At 44.2% G+C, this 21,898-nt stretch overlaps 1 protein-coding gene across 1 annotated transcript in view; it reads right to left on the bottom strand.

The window, feature by feature from the left end:
• PKP4 (plakophilin 4) overlaps positions 1-21,898 on the bottom strand; it is a 204,390-nt gene that overhangs the window by 82,116 nt on the left and 100,376 nt on the right. The window lies entirely within an intron of this gene.

The following is a 21,898-nucleotide window of genomic DNA, read 5'->3' as shown; positions in this document are numbered from 1 at the left end:
TATGTGAACGAGCAGAATGGAAAATATCTGGCGTCAATTTTCCCGTTTCCTTCCGTAATGTCTAGATTCCCTACATGCATGCGCACAGGGGTTGTGAAGGTCGTTGAAACATGGCGATTGTTCCATGCCGGACTTCTATAAGGGATCACATGAATTGGTCAAAGGATTTGAGCAAACTTCCAGCACACTTGGGTTCATACGAAACAGAGCGGGCTGCATTTGAATAGTGGTGGCTGCTGAAGGTTTGGACGAACCAGAGCATGCTGGAAGTTTGCTTGACTCTAGTCAAAAGTTGACCCTGCACAATAGATAAGTGGTGTCTCAATCTGTCAATTTCAGAAGGAACTTTGGCTGAATAATTTGCTCCAGGTAGAAAAGGATCAGGCATGATGGATTTCAACTGCCAGATCGCTTTGTTCTCAGGGAGGCAAGTAGCAGCCAGACATCTGCCAGCCCCTATCTTTCATATTCCAATTGTATGGGGGGGGGGGGGGGGGGGGGGAATTGGGAGGGACCACTGTCAACTGATCAAGCTTTGTAATGCACATGGCTGGCCTTGAAAGTGTCTGTTTTTTTTTATATATATATATATATATATATATATATATATATATATACATACATACATATACATACACACAGTATATATACTATATTATACATATGACATGTCAAAAGTTTTCATCAGTCAGGTGTTAAGACCCTACCAATAATCAGAAGGAACAGGAAGAAGTGCAGCTAAGTGTGCTATTACAAGGGGCGATCATGATGCCAATTATGGTTATATTGTTTGAATTTTAACGATAATCAGTTTGTGTAAATGCAGGGGCAAGGATCAAACGACCAACGAAAAATCGAACGTTCGTTTGGTGTTGACCCCAAACTCATTGTTAATCGTTTACTGTAATTCCGTATTCATTCACTAATTGTTCAGTGTAATTCCACATCATTCCTTCTTTTGCTGGGATCAGATGGAGTAAACGATCGTAGTAACAATATGGCGAACGATTTCAGGCTAACGATAAACGATCTCGCTTGCGATCCTTTATGGTTAATCTTTAAAAATCACTTTGTCTAATAAAATCCTGAAGCCGCATTTACACGATACGCGCGGCTGCTTCACTACAGCGACGCTAACATCCAAACAGTTTTCCTTCTCCCGGCATGATATAAATACATCATGCCGTGCGAGAAAAAACTCCAAGACAAGGATTCCACGTCCATGCCCTCCATGATTCACAGAGCGAGCGTGGATCGTGTGAATGCGGCCTAAGTGCTTCACTCCCTGGCTTGCTCCCGGGACTAAAGGCCCTATTCCACGGAACGATTATCGTTCGTTTTCGGACGATATCGACCGCTACGGACGATAATCGTTCCGTGGAATAGAGTGCAACGATCAGCCGACATCGTTCATGTCGGCTGATCGTTGCAGTCGCTTGTTTTTCAACATGTTGAAAAACAAGCGACTGATATAGCAGCGATCTGCTGCCGTCGCTCCGTTGAATAGGAGCGTCGGCAGCAGATGCTGCTATATCCTATGGGCTGCCCGGACGATCAGCGATCCCCCGGGCAGCCCCCCCGCAGCTCCCCGCCGCCCCTCCCGCACTCACCCGCTCGCTGCAGCCGCGTTGAATAGCGGCGGCAGCGAGCGGCGAACGAGGAGCAAACGAGCGCTAATAGCGCTCGTTTGCTCCTCTAAAACGACCCGTGGAATAGGGCCATTAGATGTATCGGAGCTCAACCCTATTCCCTCCAATAGCTGCAATACCAGATACTGCCTTTGGACAGGTGTGGTGCTGTTTCAAGAACAAAAACAGCTAAGTCTTTGGAATCCTTCCACAGTTTTAAGTCACCTATCAGTCAAAATGTTAGCATTCCTTTTCTCGTTATTTTGGCTGTACAGTATATAGATAATTCATGCAGGCCAAGCTAACTGAGGAGGGAAAAACCAAACCCAAATCCAGATGGTAACTTAGTGAAGCCATTTTCTGCTTCTGAAAGTTTTATCTGCAAAGTGAACTCTGAGCATCTGAAGAGAAGTCACAAAGGTGTCACCCAAGGGGCAAAGTCATCCCAATGGCACATCGAGGAAATAATGGATTGTGAGCGGGGAGGGCGCTGAGCAAGTGTAGCACATCTGGCTTACAGCACCGCTGCCTCACTTGCGTCTGAACATGAGGCGGCGGAAAGTGCCTGGCGACAGATGTTTCTCGCTCAATGTCGTTTTTGCCGTCTCATTTTTGTTACTAAGCAAAAAGCAAATGGGGATTATTATAAAGCGTCTTTAATTAAACAAATGCAATATTAATGAAGAGGTGGGCGACGTGACAAGACAATGAGCAGCAACACTAAAATCTTCATTTCAGTCTGAACAGTGTAACCTGGGATCCGGGGATTGTATGGATTTTAAGAGGTTTCTTGTAAAAACAGCGCCACCCCTGTCATCAGGTAGTGTGTGGTATTGTAATTCAGCTTCATTCACCTTCCAATTAAAGTTCACAAAAAAAGGTTTCTTTCAGATCAACTGGTGCCAGAAAGTACCAGAGATTTCTAATTTACTTCTAATAAAAATCAATTGTTAATCAGCTGCTGTATGTCCTGCAGGAAGTGGTGTATCCACCACTTTCAGTAGGACATACAGCAGCTGATAAGTACTGGAAGACTGGAGATTTTTTTTTAATAGCAGTAAATTACAAATCTCTGGCACCATCTTCTCCCAGCTCTATCTCCCGATCGGTGCGTCTCCAAACTGCAGCCCTCAAGCTGTTGAAAAACCACAATTTCCATCATGCCTGGACCGCTAAAACTTTGGATTTGGCTGTCCAGGCATGATGGAAAATGTAGTATTGCAACAGCTGGAGGGCAGCAGTTTGGAGGCCCATTGTCTCCAAACTGCCTCTCGCCATGACATAGTGCTGGAGAAAGTGCCCTGGACTGTACAAGCTGCACTGTACTACACTGATGATTTACGGTACTATACAAGAGATGACAAGTGGGTAGAGACAGGGTTACTGATGCACTGGCTCTGCAAGGTGCTATGTGAGCTGAAAGGAAAACTGCAGCAGCACATCAAGGAAGGGGTTCTTTACACAAGCATTACAGGAGAAGTTCGGCCAAAATTTTTATTAAAGTATTGTAATACCCCCCAAAAATTATACAAATCCCCAATATTACACTTATTACGGGAAATGCTTATAAAGTGCTTTGTTCCCTGCTTCACTTCCTGGATAAAATAGTGATGTCACGACCTGACTGGCATCATCCTCTCCAGCAGTCACAGCCCGCATATCTCTGGGAGTCGGGTTGTAACACCATTTTATCCAGGAAGTGAAGCCTTGATGCAGTATTAAGTGCAGGGAAAAAAAGCACTTTATAAGCATTTCCCGTAATAAGTGTATATTGGTAATTTGTATAAGTTTTGGGGGGCAATACAAGTACTTTAATAAAATTTTTTGTCAGATTTCTGCTTTAATGGTCTAAGCAGCAAACTACTGCTGATGGAGGGGACAAACTAAAGGGAGGGGCTACATAACAAAAGCAGCCCTGGACTAAGCAACAAAATGCTTCCACTATAGTTAAAAAAAATCATTCAAAGGACAACAGCTCAGAGATAAGAGCTTATTTCCAATATTAAGCTTAGTTTTTAGACTGAACACTGCAAAATGTCAGGATTATTATATCGTATAGGTCACAGGTGTCAAACTGCAGCCCTCAAGCTTTTGCAAAACTACAATTTCCCTTGATGCCCCTGGTATAGGTTGTAGAAAAAAAAAATTGTTTAACAATAAAACATGATTCAAACAACAGACCGCTTAGGCTGATGACAAATTCCCTTTATGATTATTTCTGAATAAACTGGGGAGAAGACAACACCTAATGTAATGCTTCAGGGTCTCCACAACACAACAGAGGACGATATCATCTCATAATCCCATTCCTTCTGATAGAGGAGCAGCTCCCTTCAGTTTACTGTTTATTCCTGGAGTCAATAAGCCGCTGTGTACAGAGAATGAATAATGTTATTAATAAAGCACAGACGGGGGGGGGTGAAGTGTCGCCTCCTCGCCTGCATGTAAACTCATGGAGCATCACTATCAGCCCGCTAAGCATCAAGTCCTCAATTCCCTGCAGCCGCTGGGGGAGACCTGGAGGAGCTATTAGTTATGGAGCTAAACAGTGATTCATAAAGATGATGAACATATGGAGCAGTGGGCATTGCTGCAGCTACTTTAGCGTCCAGCCAAGAAGGGCACGTTTGTGTGTGCATGTGTACAAATTTTTTACTTTTTCTACAAGGAGTGCTGCATTTGATATCTTTATAGCCAAGAAGCAACACATGATGGGTGGTGGTCCCGAGAGCTAAGGAGTAGAATGATAGCTATCTTTAGGTTGAAAAAAAAAAAGTAAAAAAAAAAAATATATAGGTGAGGGGGGGGCTCAGGTTCAGTGAGATCTCACCATAGAGCCCCCCCCCCCCCCCCCAAATCATTTTGGGATACTTGTGAAAATGTGGTGCAGCAATGAGCTAGCATTTCACTGCAGCTGTCACTAGGGGGCAACCAATATACAGACAATTTCACAGCTTTTTTAATGGGTAGCCCTAACAGTTCACATACGCTGAGCTCCCCCTAGTGGCGGCTCTGGACAGCTAGTTTTGTCTTGCACAGTGCGGATGATGCTGTGATATAGAGCTTAGGGGAAGTTTATTACTTATTTATGCTAGTTGTTAGGTGTAAATACACTGAATTATATGATGTTCACACTCGCATTTATAATCTTGCACTTAACACGACTAGTATTTTAGAGAAGTGTTGGAAAAGGTCTGTCCTGGGGTTTGACGCCTGCGGCAGATTCATCGGCAGGGTGTGCACCATGAATAAAATCTGTCGCCGCTGCACAAGGGAGCGATACTGGCACGCTTCTGCCATTGTGCATTACTATGAACATGACTCCACCTATAAAGATGCCAAGGGGTACACCAATGGCGGTTCCAGCTCTCACTCAGCATGAGTATACGCACAAATTACAGGGCCGCATACACACACATTAACTTAACATCCATCTTTATAGGTCGAGTCACGTTAATACTGATGCATAATGTTCACATCTCACTTTTGGCCCCATGTCGGGAATCAGTGAAAAAAGTTAAATTTCAATGTCATTTTTCAGAAATCAATAAGTATTAGTAGTACAAGTGATTTTACGGAACTCTGTAATAGGTTTTATTAAAGTGACTGTACCACCAGGCCCAGGCAGAAGCACTGGAGGCGGGCCAACCCACCCTTAGTGGGAGGAAACCCTAGCCCCTCTATGATAAGGTTCCATTGATTCTAATGGAGTCACGTGATGGAGGGGCTGGGGTATCTTCCGACTAAGGGTGGGTCGGCCCGCCTCCAGTGCTCCAGTCCATTATGTTCTATGGAGAGGGGAGGGGCCAAGGGGGTTGAGTGAGCACAGAGAGGAGACAAACAGCCCTGCAAAACAACACCCTGAAATCCTCTCTCACCAAGTTTCCAGACCAGCACAGACCTTTCTGACCTGTGAATCCAGCGTTTTATGTACCCAGTCTCCAAACTGTACAGCAGCTTCCCTCCTCTCCCTGCTCACTCATCCCCCTTGAAACCCTCCCCCTCTCCATACGTTATAATAGACTCAGCAAACCAGTCTTCACATTGCTCTTCTGTAATGAAGACAGCTTTGCCTGATAATGAGCAGAGAAGTGAGGGGGGGGGGTAGCTTTTTGAATAAGGAAAGAGGCTTATTTTCTTATTAAATTCAAAAATATTTTAAATAACAGTTACATTTGTGAATGGAACTGAATTGTAATACTTCACACAACCTGAGGACAGGGGTGGTGCTACTGTTGTTTTGCAAAACAGTAGCCATTTGTCCTAACCCTGGATAACCCCTTTAAGATTCACCATGTTGCATACAAAAAAGATACTAGTTTCTGCAAGAGGTTTCCTTTAAATAAAGCCAAATTCTACATATACAGAGAAAACCCATAAACCATGTCTAATGAAAGCATATTTACAGTGCAGGATACTCGTATGAGGGAATAGGCTGTCATGCAGCAGAAAACGTTATTCCTCTGGAAAAAAAAAGTAATATACATAAACTGCATGAAAATTACCATGAAGATAGAACAGAGCTATTGTATATCGCCGGGGGCCACGAGTCGATGTAAATGAGATTAAATGCAGAATTGTGATGATCTGTTACTTTAAACACTTCAGACGCTAGGTACATTCATGAATCTATAATTCACTATATCACAAACGGCAGCGCGGCGTCTGTTCTCCCCACATCCGCTGAAACATCAAATGCACAATATACAATATAAAGCTTATCTCCATCCTGGAATCTCCCAAGTAAATCAGGAATAATAGGCACTCGGCACAACCCAGATTGGATACACGAGCCGGGAAGGCGCTGGTTCCCTAACAAAGTGAATGGAGGCCATTACGGCCGGCTAATGAAGGTAAACCGTCCACGCACAATGTATCTCTCTGTATGGCGGCCAATGAAGCTAATAGGAAAATGACAGTCAAATTTGCCGCATTATGAATAATGAAGTGTGACGGAGCTAATTCCGCATGTGATAAACCGATCGGCCGTCCTGGCCGTGGCCAGACTTGTAAAGCTATTTGTAAAGCCGTGAATTTCATCCGCCTTGCTTACACACATAGCCGAGTTAAGTGCGCGGTAATGGGAAATCGAGCTATAAGCAGGACAATCTGCTGCAATGGCCGCTGCTCAAAATGCAATAGATGAACGACGCTGCGTATACAGAGCGTACGGATTATTAAATAACTGCATGGAATCTTTCACTTAAAGGGAACCTGTCACCACTCCTGAACTTTCTTGCTTTGGCAAATACATGCATTGTCTATGAAACAATTCAAGTTCACCTATTCTTATAGCTGTGCAAGGGGCTGATCCTGTTATTCTTACTAGAAATGTATGACTCCATGACCAACTGTGAGTTACCAATAGGGGGCGTGTCCATACACAGTTCTACAATATCCAATCAGAGCTAGACTACGTAGAGACACCCCCCCCCCCCAAATGGTAACACCCACTTGTTATTGAGTTATATATTTCCAGTACGGCACATCACAAAGCTGTAAGAATAGGTGATCCAGAATTATTATTTTATGGGGAATACATAGATTTACTAAAGCAGACAGGTCAGGAGTGGTGACAATTTCTCTTTATCTTTAGGATATGGAAAAACGGGAAAAGGGGGTCATTTAAAATTACAGAATATATATATATATGACTTTCATCAGGAGATTGCTACTATACTTTTATCTGCTAGCACAGAGCCTTCAGCAGCCATGGAGGGTAAGTATAATTCTCTACAGCTGCAGAAGTGACCGATCACAATCCCATTGTGAGGGTGCGTATCGGACATTTAAATACCACAATTGCTATTGGTCACAGCATTTAAATAGTTAAACGACTGACATCAGTGGGATTGCTGATGTCAATCATCAGCAGAAGGTGTCTGATAAAAACCATATAACAAAAAGCACATTATAATGGATCAGGTCATGGATTGGTTTTATGGACTTGGATTCTTTAGATCATTGCGGTCAATCCGCAGCGAAGGGAAAAGATATTTTAGTTTTCTGATCAGTCCAGATCACCTGCGCAACCAAAAAAAAAAATAAATACAGAAATGTTATTTAGAAGCCCAGACAGATACCTAGATATGGATTTCTAAATGAAAGATCCCAGCGGGAAGCCTATATTACTTGTCTCTGATGGCGCCCGTCACCACCTCGGCTCTTGTTTTCCATTACGCTGCGGCGGGCTGGTTGGAGCCGGCAGTGTCAGTAGGATTAGCAGCTGCAGCAATTGTATCTGAAAGGCTTCACCTGCCATTTGTTGAGTTATCGCTATTAACTTGGTTTTCTCTCACAAGAACGTTACCTCGGGGCAACATTGCCGGCCTCTTCTCTACAATAGTGAAGCTGTGTTTGCAGTTAATGCCATGTCTGGCAGATATTTATGGCGTTGTGGACACAGAAGGAAGTGTGAATAACTCTTCTATTGGTTTGTAGATTGACTATAGATGTGTCGATAGGGACATTTATGGAACAAGTGTACGGGGCAAATGAAGAGTCTGCAGCAATGTCAGCCCAATGCATAGAAAGCAAGACCTGGGTATCTCTCTTATCAGAACATTCAGGAGATCTATAAGTTATTTGGCTGTACCGGGTTGCTCTAAAAGCATATATGATGTTTCATAGAAATAGAACAGGCTGCCATATAACTGTCCCTGGAGCCCGGTATTCCTCAATTAGTGACTTTCTAGCTGTGGCAAAACTACAACCTACATTGTCCCTTCATAGTTTTAAGGTCCCCATATACCTTGGGTTTGGCCACCGGTACAAGGTGTATGGGGCAGTCTAGAACAATCCCCGATGGATGATGCCGGTGTAATGAAAAATCATGGCCTACCCCATTGTATAGAGAGAAATAAGGCGCAGCGAGAGTGCTTACCCCTCCCCATAGAGAAAATAGGAATGCTCGGCTGTGCCGAACCTTCCTGTGTGTGGGAAGGACGGAGGGCAGACAGGAGATATAACTGATGGCCAGACAATCGTCTGCCGTAAATTACTGAAGGTGCATGGGGCCTTAAGGTTTATGGGGATCTACCGAACAACCGCCGGCAGATTACGTCGATGGATATAGGGGTTGGGCGTGATTGATAATCACTACCCTACCCCTTTGTTTCAGGAAAGAAAATCCGCAGAGCCGAAGCTCTCTTGCTGCGGCTTACTTCTCGGAGGGATGATTGACAGGCAGAGAGGCCAGTAAAGGACCTCTCTGCCTGTCATTCATCCTCTCCAAGCGCAATGACAGGCAGAGCACAGTAACTAGATACGGGCGGGGAGCCGCCCAGATGACTACTTCCCCTCCGCTGCCTGTCACGTGCCCCGGGGGATTTAAGTCCTTTTTTTTTTGGCTATACAGCTCCTGCTGCAGCCACAGACAGTACGTGCCACGGCTGCTGCAGGAGCTGTATACAGCAGTTCAGGTAACCATATAAGCCCGATTGGGCTGATTGGTTCCCTTTAAATTGGAAAACCCCTTTAAGTTTCCCCTACCCTTAGACATTGATTGACTGAACCTGCCAGTCGCAGCAGGAATCGAACATCAATATAAGGTTATGGGGCTGTCTAGAACCACCATCGACAGATGAAGTCAGTGGCGATAGACAGACTTTGTTCAATCAGAGATAAGTCACAGCAAGAGTGCTCTCAATGCCATTTATTCATCTCCATAAGGTGTTGGGGGGGGGGGGGGGGGGTCTTTAACCCAAAACTGTCCCTGTATTCTGCTGGCAAAAGTACAACTCCAATCATGCCTTTAGCTATGGAATGAAGGGATTTGTAGCTTTGGCACACCTGAAGAGTCACAAGTTGGAGAACACTACTGAAGACCTACAAACTTTACTCCAATTTTTACATGTGCAATTCTAATACTACTTTAGGCATCCCCTTGTTCATGCTGCCTGACGCGGAGCCGTGTTATAGCCAGAGTAAATAGGTGCAGATCTAGAAGATCTGAGCTCATAGTCAGCCCTGTCTCACTGGTGGTCCAACCTCAAGATGATATTAAATATAGGTAAGTGCTGTGTCAGTGACAAGGTACTTTGCCTGGGTAAACATTGAAGGGGCTTTCCTGCTGACAATCAAACATTTTTTTTTTAAGTGGAGAATTTATCAATCGTCGTGCAAACTTTGGTCAAAAATTTTTGTTTGCTCAAAAATGTATCACTTTTCCTGCCAAAAAAATGCAACTAGTTTTCGAGAGAAAACATGAATAAGTTTCCCCTTAAGGCCATATTCCACGGGTCGTTTAGAGGAGCAATATCGTTCGTATTCGGCCGATATCGACCGCTACGAACGATATTCGTCCCGTGGAATAGAGTACAACGATCAGCCGACATCGTTCATGTCGGCTGATCGTTGCAGTCGCTTGTTTTTCAACACGATCTGCTGCCGTCGCTCCGTTGAATAGGAGCATCGGCAGCAGACGCTGCTGTATCCTATGGGCTGCCCGGACGATCAGCGATCCCCCGGGCAGCGCCCCGCCGCCCCTCCCGCACTCACCCGCTCGCTGACGCCGCGCTGAATAGCGGCGGCAGCAGCGAGCGGGGAACGAGGAGCAAACAAGCGCTAATAGCGCTCGTTTGCTCCTTCAAACGACTCGTGGAATAGGGGCATAAGTCTATAAACAACTCTCAAAGTCAATAGGGGTGGGCTGTATTTAATAGTTACTTGTGGCCTTCAAGGGGTCAACTCCTTATCATTTTCCCTCTTGCAGCCCCCTGTGTGCTATAAACCAAAATCAAAGATTAGGCCCATCTGTGTATGACGTACATAATAAGGCTATACTCTTATTTCAGTAGATGGTGTGCAACTCTTTTTACCACAACCCTGGCTTCCTTAGTTTCTATTGCAAGAAAAGCTCCTCGGGGGCGGAGCCATAAATCATATTGGTGAGGAACATGTTCAATGGCTTTATTAAAATATCCTCTAAGAATTTTTTCTTTTTTTACCTTGCTTCACTATAATTATTTTTTATCAAGAAAACCACCTGAAAGAATCAAGAAGTTTCCTCCATGCTAAAGACAAGAGAGAATATTCCCTGTATGGTAATAATGGTGTATTACATGGACTACAAACCAGCCCAGTATAAACAATGTCAGTGAGACGTCCTCCTTACTTATTCACCATATATAGAAAATTATTTGTAAATGTCACGCTTACTTAGAGAAGAACAATTCATTCATCTACTCTGGCTATGGACGTGGTGGATATTTATTTTTCCTTGAAGTCCCCTTATCATTAAAAACCCACAAATGTCCTTCTATTAAAGCCGTCTCCCCGATGCAGCCTCTGGAGGAGTGCGACGCGTTATGGGCGCTGTAGATTTGATAAGACAACTTTATGTTCATTTCATTATACTGTAATTTAATTTACTATACTGTCTGATTCACGGGATACCATTTGGTAAATAATTGAATCTCGTAAATTTTATATTTAACTAGATTTTCTACAAAGTGAAAAGGGATTGGGGAGAATATAGTTATATGGTAAAAGCAAAGAAATAAAGTAATGGGACTTTGCTGGAATATGCAATCACTATATGATCAGTGGGGGGGGGTCTGACCTGTGGGACCCCCACCGATGCACCGATTGCTTTTCTTAGTGGACACTAAAATAAGGATGTAAACAAAATGGAACAAATATAGATATGTGCCCTATGCAAACATGGAACATGCTATTTAATACAGCTACTATATATCCTGCAGGAAGTGATGTATTCTTTTCAGTCTGACACAGTGCTCTCTGCTGCCACCTCTGTCCACGTCAGGAACTGTCCAGAGCAGTAGCAAATCCCCATAAAAACCTCTCCTGCTCTGGACAGTTCCTGACGTGGACAGAGGTGGCAGCAGAGAGCACTGCGTCAGACTGGAAAGAATACACCGCTTCCTGCAGGACATACAGCAGCTGCTAAGTAGCTGTTTTTACTTTTGCCGGCATCAATATTCACAAGGAATTAAAATGATGGTAGAAATGGACAGCACTGGGCAGGAAGAGGAGCTGCAGGCTGCTTAGGTGACGACGATGCTATTTACCTTTAATAAAGTCTCATCTGTAAAACTGATTAGGAAATATAAACAGATCAAATGAGGTGAGGTGCCCTTTAAATGAAAGCCACGAACGACAAGCAGGGTCCATCCACGGCCGTCTGTTATTTCCTAAAAATAAAATATACGTGAGAAGAGACGTCTTGCTGGGAGCAGCACTGATGAAGCCTTCCTATCACCGAGCCGCCCACGCAGTTATTAAACAGGAAGGAAAATACTTGTTAGCGAGACGGATTTCTCCGCAGATGAGCAGTATTTTTCTCTTTAATTCTGTTTACATGATTATACGTGTGTGGCGGCACAAACCTCCGCAGCCGCTACTTGTATCACACGGCTCTGCTAATTACCAGCAGATTACACCGCGCACAGCTCTGCTACATGTGATCAGAGATTCCTCCGCTCCACTAATACTAATAATATGTGATTAAGTGACTAAAGCAATACCGCTTTTTTTGACCAATCCAGCACAATGATCAGTTCTTCTCTTCAGATTAAAGTGAAGTTCCCGGCCCTCCAGCACACCGGGTAGCCCACTTATTGGGGAGGTTATCTGTTATTGGACAATTAGGCGGCCAGGCATGGTGGATAATAGGAAATTTGTTTTTCCCTACTGTATGTATATCACAAGGTGTCAAACTCAGGTCCTCCAGCTGTTACAAAACTACAATTCCCATCATGCCTGGACAGCCAAAGCTAAAGCTTTGGCTGTCCAAGCATGATGGGAATTGTAGTTTTGTAACAACTGGAGGACCTGAGTTTGACACCCCTGATGTAACCCTAACCACATTCATTATATTGACTCATGTTGCAGATTGTCAGTGCAGAACCTGCAGCAAAAAAATCTGTGCCGTGTGAATTCACTCGAAGGCCATGGTCACATGACTGTACCACAGATCTACTGCAACCGAGTGCAATACCTATAGAGGGGGAAAATGCGACTGCATGCTTACTATCTTAATAAAAACTTAGAGAGATGACAAAAGGCTCAACTGGTTGGATCCGGCCCTCCACAGACAACTAGAATGAGTTGGAGGAAGCGTTAGGCTGGGCTATTCCCACCTGGGCTTGTTGCAGAAAACAGGCTCCAAGGGGAGAGAACAAATAGCTGTCTGCATCTGCTCGCACACCTCCGCACTCAAAGAATTGACAAGTCAATTCTTTGAGCGGAGAGCAGAGGCACGTGGGCCCTCCCATTCAAAGACATAGCAAAAGAGATTCGGCGTGGAGTCCACGGGCGGAGGGTCCCTGCGCTGAATCCGTAGTGTGAACGGGCCCTCAATGGGAACCACTTAGTGGCCTCTCTGCCTGTCAATCATCCTCGCAGAGTGCGTTGAAAAGCAGAGAGCCGTGACTAGTCACAGGAGGCTCCCTGCCCGGATGACTAGTTACTGCCTCTCTCCCGGCCTTGTGTGCCTGATTAATACTACTTTTTCCCAAATGTAAAGCCAACCTCAGGGAGCTGCACAGTAGCTCTATACTGTGTAGCTGGGAACCATATCAGTACAATCATGCTGACTGGTTCCCTTTAATTGTATGCAGGTCCAGTCTCCTGAAGCTTTTTGTCTTGTGCTGGTTGAAAACAAAGACTGAACGCAGGAAGTCCCGGCCAGTACAGAGAGTCAGAAGTCCCAACACAGAAGTCCCATGTTTCCCATATTATTAATAAATAATTTGAAAGTTATGACAGGTACACTTTAAATATCCTAATAAAGATGTATATGTATATCTGACAGGGAGATGGGGATGAAGGCTATTGGGGCTGGTCAGAGGTGGTGACATCACTCAGGGGGCGGGGCTTTGACTCCAGGCCAATCCCCCCCAAGCTTCCTGAGACAGCAGATGAGAGGGAGGAGCTACATTTTGCTGAGACAACACCACATTGAAATAAAAGGACTACACAACTTTCTGTTAGAGGAAATTCAAACTAAAGTCCGTAAAATTGGCGATACCACTATATTAATATTTATAATATTTATAATTTTCTGATATCAGAATATCCCTTTAAGAAGTGCTTTTCTATACAGGAAAAAGATATTAAGGTCCTTATTCCTCTGCCGCCGCCGCTACAGTATTAAATTGAATGCTTCAGTAAACTCCAATCCTGCTCAGACAAGAGTACGCGGCTGTAGCATACACCTTAACCATGATGGCGTTCCTCTGCAGATTAAGACATGCATTTTTAATTCCAGCTGATGGGCAACATTCCGGTTTGGATATTCGACATCCTGGACGAAATTGACTTGTGGCAGAAAGGCGTGCGACCGGAATGGCAATGAGCTGATGTAATTAAAAGCGGCTTCATCATGCTTTGTGAGGCGGTAAATTGCAGTACAATAATAATAAAAATAATACCGTCCTGCAGACGGAGAGCTCTGACCAGTGATCGAAGCCTCTGTGGCGCACATAACAGTCGGCGTGCAGTCAGGTGGCTGTTACGGGGTTTAATAGTTCAACATCGCCAACAACTAGTAAACCAATAAGCAGCATAAAGAGTGTAATAGAGGAGCATCAAAAGAAACATAATAAGGAAAAAAAACACGTAAACAAGTCATAGAAATATTATAAGAGGACTACTGAGAAATACTGGCCCCGGGCTTCACATTGTGGTGACCGTCAGCTGATGCACTTACATGGTGAACTTTATGTAACCTCCAAAACCACACAATAAATGTTCTGTTCACTTCCCCATAAGGCCAGTAAAGGATTTAAAGGGGAAGTACAGAACACAAAAAGTTCATTGAAGTTCTATTGCTAAAGTTCTAAATAAAAAAAAAAAAAAAAGATGCGAAGACTGGAAGCAGATATCAAGCCTTAAGATAATGGAGCAAGTGTGCAAGAAAACTGGTTGCACCACATCTGTGTGTTTTCTACACAAATAAGTGTGTAGGCGCTGTAGGGGGAATGGTTTAAATAAATAAAACCATTAAAAAAAAATGGATAGATCAATAGTACAAGTGAATACAGGAGATTTTGTTGTAAAATATCTTACCAGACAAAAATTCTTCCTTCTCCTGTTATCAAGCATCTTTCTCATCCTTTTGCCCCATCAAGCTCAACAATCATTCACTCTGAAAAATCAGCTAAGGGATGACTTATTTACTGGTTGCGACTTGTAGCAGCTCAGGAAACAGTTTACAAGCAATACAAGTCTATGGAGGAGGTAGAAGGAGGGAGGGGGGGGGGGTGCCTGGGAACACACACTTTGCTGAGAGAGAAAGAAAGGCACAGCTTAAAGACAACCTGCAGAGCAGAAATCCATATACAAGATATATGACGACAAGATACAGTGCTGCTCTTCCTTTCAGTTTGCTTTTGCAAACTAAGGCAGGCTGGATTCTGTGGCGGAAAGATCTGCCACGGAATTCTGCCACATTTACTCAGTGTGAACATACCCTTAGGGGGTGACAGTATCACTTTAAAGGGGTACTCCGGCCCGGCCTTATTTGTCAAAGATTGCGGGGGAGAGACGTGATGTCTCAAGTCAGCACAGCCATTTGGCGGCTGTAGCGGGGTCCCGCCTTGGCCGCTGAATGGCTGAGCTGCCTTGAGAGGTCACGTCTCGTGCGGCAGCTCAGACCAGGTAGCAGCCGCAGGATGGGGGTACGGGGCGCCGCGATCCGGCGCTGGAACCGGGGAGGTAAATGACCTCCGCCATCCATAACCACCCCCTCCCTGGCCATATCTGAAAAATACGGCCAGGCCGGAGTACCCCTTTAGGTGAATAAGGCTTAGCTGCAATACCAAAGCCAGCCAATGCAGAAGAGTGGGGCTGTTTCCAGAAAAAAAGCAGATCCTCATTCTAATTGCATAGCAGCCACTGATTGATGGTAAGAATTAGAGACAGTACTAGAATGAGGGATTGTATAAGATTAGAAATTAGTCTGCTGCTCCCCCGCAGTATTTGTTAAAAGCTCAGCCAGCCCGGGGAGGGGAGCGCAATCCTTATACCTATGTACACAAGTAATAAAACACTTGCAAAAATGATGCAAATACGAGATACAAGTGTTATGTGAACATGGAAAAAGAATGCACATTATCCTGGGCAAACACATCTAAGTAAGCGTGAAGCTGGGATTGTGCAATCGGGAGATCAGGCCGCTCCTGTGTCAGCAATTCCTATTACAAACACCCATCCATTATTTATAGAGCTTATTAGAGAATTTGCCACGCCAGACGGGGTTATGTCCACAGGAATGTAGCCGGCTGCAGACGTGTAAGTTATAGTAACTGGTAGTGAAAGGAAGATGGAACAAATGGATTTTTTTATATGAATTTTTCATGGGGTAAATTGGGCACTTAAAGAAGACCTGTGGTCTCTTCACCAAACGTCAGCCATCATGATTTCATGTGGAGCTGCTTCACCCACTTCTTTTTTTAGTTTCTAGATTTATACGTATGAAATCCGCTGCAATACTGTGCGTGTGAATACACCCTTAGGGTCCTATTACACAGAGCGATTTTAAACGATTAACGACTAAGTATAAACAATCGCAAACGATATTGTTTATCATTCACCTGAAATCGTTCACCATATTACACAGGGCGATAGTCGTTAGTTACAATCGTTATTGCGATCGTTTATTCCTAGCAAAAAAATAAACAATGTGCAATTACACTGAAAAAATGCGGAACTTGAGCGAACAAATGTGGGAATACAGCAAACGATTAACAATAATTTTAGGTTCAGATCTAAATCAACGGTCAACAATATACGAACGATTTTTCGATAGTTGCCTGCAATTACACAGAACGATTATTGTTTAAATTTGAATGATATAACGATTTTTCGCACAATAATCGTCCCGTGTAATATTGCCCTTACACGCCCACTACCCCTCTCTAGCTGTCACTGCCCAATATACTGATTAGGGCCTAGACTGTTTGCAGGGGGGGTCATTAGGTATAAGCAAATTTTTGCCTAAACAGATGATCAATGGCATCGCTGTGAGTCCACACCCCACCAGCTATTGAGGAGGATAGGCTACCAATGACTATTATCCTGGGAAACCCAGGATTTCTTACTGGGCACAAAACACAATATGTAGGGGGCTTTAGGTTTTCTGGAGATCACTAGTCTGCTTTGCTGTACAGCATGGGAGAGAATGAGCAGAGCAGTTTCGATAATAAGAAGAGCAATGTTACCTTAGCTGTACTTACTTTTGGAGGCTTAAATAAAGCAGGCTAACATGATGATATACTATACATAAAGATAGGGCTCAAGCTTGGTAAACCAGTTTGTCTTCATATGTCATCATATAAAGGGTGAAATCAAAAGAACTGATACCAAGCAGGAAACAACAAAAAGCGTGTAACCTGAGCAGAATGGAGACAATCTACTAGCTGGAAAAACTTTTTTGTATTAAATGTAATTTATTAGTAGAGAGGGATCCAGAACGATGCGTCTCCGCGCCTTTCACTTACACATCTGCGGGAATTCTTACAGATAACATTACGGACCCACCAGCTGGTAAATGATAGAAAGCAAGAGCACAGGCCGTCAGGACTGAAGACTATACTGGGGGGTTTCACGAAGTAATGCCGAGTCGTCTGAGCTGATGATAAGCCATAATGAAGCATATGGGAGTATACAGAGTTTATGTAGATAGCTGCATTGGCCGGTCATAATGTGCATGGCTGTACCAATCCCAGCTTCTCCGCCAGTGACTGCTCCACTCCCACACGCTGTGCTTCCAAGGGCAGGGGGATTACCATTTCAATGAGGCTTTCATTTGGAGGCAATAATGAGGCTGATTTATTCAGATTTATGTACATATAAGATATATTTTGATAAACTGCCATGAGAAGCGCTCTGTGATGTCTCCTCTCCGCAGTCAGCTGCTTGAATGTGACTGAATGACCCAACGTGGCTACGGGGAAGGATTCACTGGAGATTAGGCGGATAATGTGAGACGCCAGCCTAGAAAATTACTTTCAGAAACTTAATTTTAGAATATGCAACGGGAAGATGAATAGGAGACCAACTCGGCTAGTTATGTCACCTTCTCTCCACAGCTGTATAAGCCTCAATCATGCTGAAAAAGGACAATCCGGGACAAACTGGTGAAGGGGCCCCATAGCATAAGTGACCTGCCAAACAACATTTTACACCAGTAAAGAGTCATTTATCCCTTGAGGGTGTGTTCACAATGCAACTTTTTTCTTTTAAACATGTGACCCTCAGGTACATCATTTTTTTTTTTTTTTAAGTAGCAGATTGGCGTTGGCGAGAGGATGACGGTGGTGCAGTGCTTTTTTTTGAAACGCTGTCCGGTTCCCATGCTCAGCAGTGATCTTTGCCCATGCACTGCACCGACTCTATGCACTGCCGCCCGCCAGTGGGACCATATGCCCTCCCCTCTGTGACCTGGCTCCATTAGAATCAATGGAGCCACATCACAGAAGAGAGGTGATATGGCTGCCGCCAGTGCATAGAGTTGGCGTGGTGAACAGCTAAAGAACAGTGGTGAGCGTAGGAAAAGGACAGTGTACAGGAACAGGAAAAGGACAGTGTACAGGAACAGGAAAAGGACAGTGTACAGGAACAGGAAAAGGACATCACCAGCGCCAATCTGCTACTGTAATAAAAAACAAACAAAACAATGTATAGGTAATATAGGATTAAAAAGCATAGCCGCTTTCTTCCAAAAAGCACTACACCTGTTCATAGGTTTTGCGTCTGATGCATATTTTTTTCCCCATATATTACACACTCACCATAACTATTCCTACAGTGCCTTCTGTTTCATTCTAGCTCATCTGCATCCATAGATGTCATCACTGTAGTTGTATAAAGTGACCAGCAGAGAGGAGTGCAAGTTGAGCATGGTCGAGTCTGATCGTTCGGCATTTGATTACCAGTGGCTGCAGGAGTTAGATGGAAGATAGATACAGCCCATGTCTACCCAGAATCCCTGGGGTTGCATCCAACAACTTTAGAAACCGGTAATCAAATTATAAACAATTGGGCTCCAACATGTACGAGTTGCACTCATCTCTAGTTAGCAGAACACAATAAAATAACAAGGCTTTGTGTGTCTGAAAGAGTAGTTTGCCCTGGGTCAGCTGACTTCCTGTTACCTAGAGGATGACATCATCACCTATAAGACCCCCTCCCTCCTGGCAGCTTCTAGACCCCTGCCTTTCTCTAGCTCTACCTGCATACTGTACTACAGGGGTCCGGACCCCTGCTGCAGCTCAGTATACTTGTATACTGAGCTGCGCTCTGCACAGTAACTATGAGCAGGACAAGAGGAGCGCGGCCTTTTGTGACTGCTGCAGTGCGGCCACAAGACTGAAGAGGAGACGCCCGGACCCAGGTGAGTATAAGTGTTTTTTTTTTTAATGTTATATGCTAGATGGGAGGGAGGAGCACAGGGGGGCTATATAATTAAGGGAGCACACAGCGGGGGTCTATATACTACAGGGGAGTGCACAGGGGGGCTATTTACTACAGGAGAGCACAGGGGGCCTATATACTACTGGGAGAGAGCACAGGGGGCCTATATACTACTGGGGGAGAGCACAGGGGGCCTATATACTACTGGGGGAGAGCACAGGGGGCCTATATACTACTGGGGGAGAGCACAGGGGGGCTATATACTACTGGGGGAGAGCACAGGGGGCCTATATACTACTGGGGGAGAGCACAGGGGGCCTATATACTACTGGGGGAGAGCACAGGGGGCCTATATACTACTGGAGAGAGCACACAGGGGGCTATATACTACTGGGGGAGCACACAGGGTTGCTATATACTACTCTGGGAGCGCACAGGGGTCTATATACTACTGGGGGCAGTGACCCCCTTTGTACCTAATTTTTTCCCACTAAAAAGGATCAATTCTGTATGAAAATAGTTCAACAACGTTTGTGAAAAGTAACAAAACATGTTTACTACTGATGTTCAGCTCGGCCTTCAGCTGACAAGAGAGTTGTTGAGTACCCCTGCTGTACTAGTTTACCAGGCAAGCTTCTAACTAAGCAATGTCAGAGGTCATGCCCACCTCCTGTCCCCTCCATACATGTACCAAGGGATGAACAGTCACAACTATGTTGTGTCTATAGTCCACTTAAGATTTAGGTCCGTGGCCCTACGCCAGCTGTCAGAAAGGAAGAAGAAAATCTGGAGGAACTTGTCAAACTAGTCACAAGAATGTAGAGACAGTAAGTGAGTCTTTTACTGTAACATCTCCATTCTATATAACCTCCAGTCATTCACCATGAAAAGATGATTCTCATCGACAAATTATGAATTATGGACAGGAGCGATCATTTCTGGCTTTATTATTCACACTGCAGGAAGGCCAGGGAGAAAATCTTTTAAAGGGGTACTTTAAAGGGGTGGATTATTTTTTCTTTCAAATCAACTCATGTCAGAAAGTTATATAGATTGGTAATTTACTTCTATTTGAAAATCTCCAGGCTTCCAGTACTTTTGAGCTGCTGTATGTCCTGAAGGAAGTGGTGTATTCTTTCCAGTCTGACAGTGCTCTCTGCTGCCACATCTGTCCATGTCAGGAACTGTCCAGAGCAGGAGGGTTTTTCTAAGGGGACTTGCTACTCATCTGGACAGTTCCTGACACGGACAGAGGTGGCAGCAGAGAGCACTGTGTCAGAGTGGAAAAGAATACACCACTTCCTGCAGAACATACAGCAGCTGATACTGCCCATATCTCAGACTGGAAAAGCCTCAGATTAGTGAGTGTGATGATGTCTACAGGTCACCAAAGCAGGACTGATTTATAAAGAATCTGTTTAGGAGATTCTCCTAGTGGGGAACATTCTTACAACACTTATATATATCAAAAACTATAAAGGGTTGGTCTGTGCAGAAATATGTGTGTAATCCCTAGTAAGCCACGGATCACTAAAAAGCTTCTAGACAGAAAATGAAGGCGGTGGTTTATAGGATAATCTCTATGCACAGTCCAATGGAAGAACTACTTCAACTTTACCTTGCAAATTCAAAGGTCATACATCACCATCATTCTATGGAGTTTTAGCTTTAGATATGCAATAAAAGCCTAATTTTAGCTGTATAAGATCTTACCTTTGTTGTCTGTGTGTGTATTTTTATTCAGTCAGTTAATAGTGTCATGGAGGCGGAGCCTATTGTCCCCTGGGCTATAGCCCTACTATGCCTCATTGTGCTGTATGGCCACCCCTTTGTATAATCAGTGATGTGCACTGTGCAGTAGTGGTGCTGAGGCACAGGGAACAATAGGCCCCACCCCTGTGACACTAGCCAAGGCCCAAATAAAGGTATTTTATAAAAATAAAAGCATAGGCAAGAGATGTATGTTCTGAATGCTTTTATTGATATCTATCCATTGGTGCCACCAGCTCTGTAGGCGGTCAGGGGTTGGCACTTTAAAGAGGTTATGCCACAGAAAAGGGGATGAGTGTCTGATCTGTCGCAGAGAGAGCAACTGTGACCAGGCCCTACAAAGTAAAGGATGCCCACCTGGGAGTTCAGAACACATATCCTGTATACCTGGGAAAGTGAGGAGTTCAACTGTATGTATCAATGTGTCTGTCTAATCATTGGGGACCTCCAGTGGCCATGAGAATAGGGGTCCTGTGTTCCCCTTGTTTGGGACGGCATTAAGGCCTACACTATTCATCTTTACAAGCTAAAAATAGATAGCTAAGTAAATGATGAGTGTCTTTGGTGGAAGAATTATTATGCTCCGATGCCTTGTATACAGTTCAGTGGCACCTGTAGAGTAGTAGGAATATACTTTGTGTAGGGTCTTACTCCCTGCCACCAGCTGGGGGATGACGGAGCCGGTTGTAAATATATGCTATACAAGAGGTAGGGAACCTTGGCTCTTCAGCTGTTGCAAAACTACAACCCCCATCATGTCTGGACAGCCAAAGCTTTAGCTTTGGCTGTCCGGGCATGATGGGGGTTGTAGTTTTGCAACAGCTGGAGAGCCAAGGTTCCCTACCCCTGTGTTACATCTTCTCTGGGTGCCAAGTCCCTAAACTCATTTTACATTCTCTTGGCAAAAAAAAAATAAAAAATGGAGACTTGAAAGCAATCAAGATTTTTATTTCGCTGCCCCAACTTCCACCTCTCTGCGATGCGAGGAAATGATGCACAATTAGATCGGGCTGATGGAAAGTCATATATTTATTTTGTGAGAGCGCCTACATTAGCCGATAAATACTCCCAATGAGCGTATAAACAGCGAGATAAATTATGCACAGTGGCTGGTTCATGGA

The sequence above is a fragment of the Dendropsophus ebraccatus genome, chromosome 9 (assembly GCF_027789765.1).
Source record: "Dendropsophus ebraccatus isolate aDenEbr1 chromosome 9, aDenEbr1.pat, whole genome shotgun sequence".
Classification (NCBI taxonomy): domain Eukaryota; kingdom Metazoa; phylum Chordata; class Amphibia; order Anura; family Hylidae; genus Dendropsophus; species Dendropsophus ebraccatus.
This window is presented reverse-complemented; position numbering and strand designations above follow the sequence as displayed.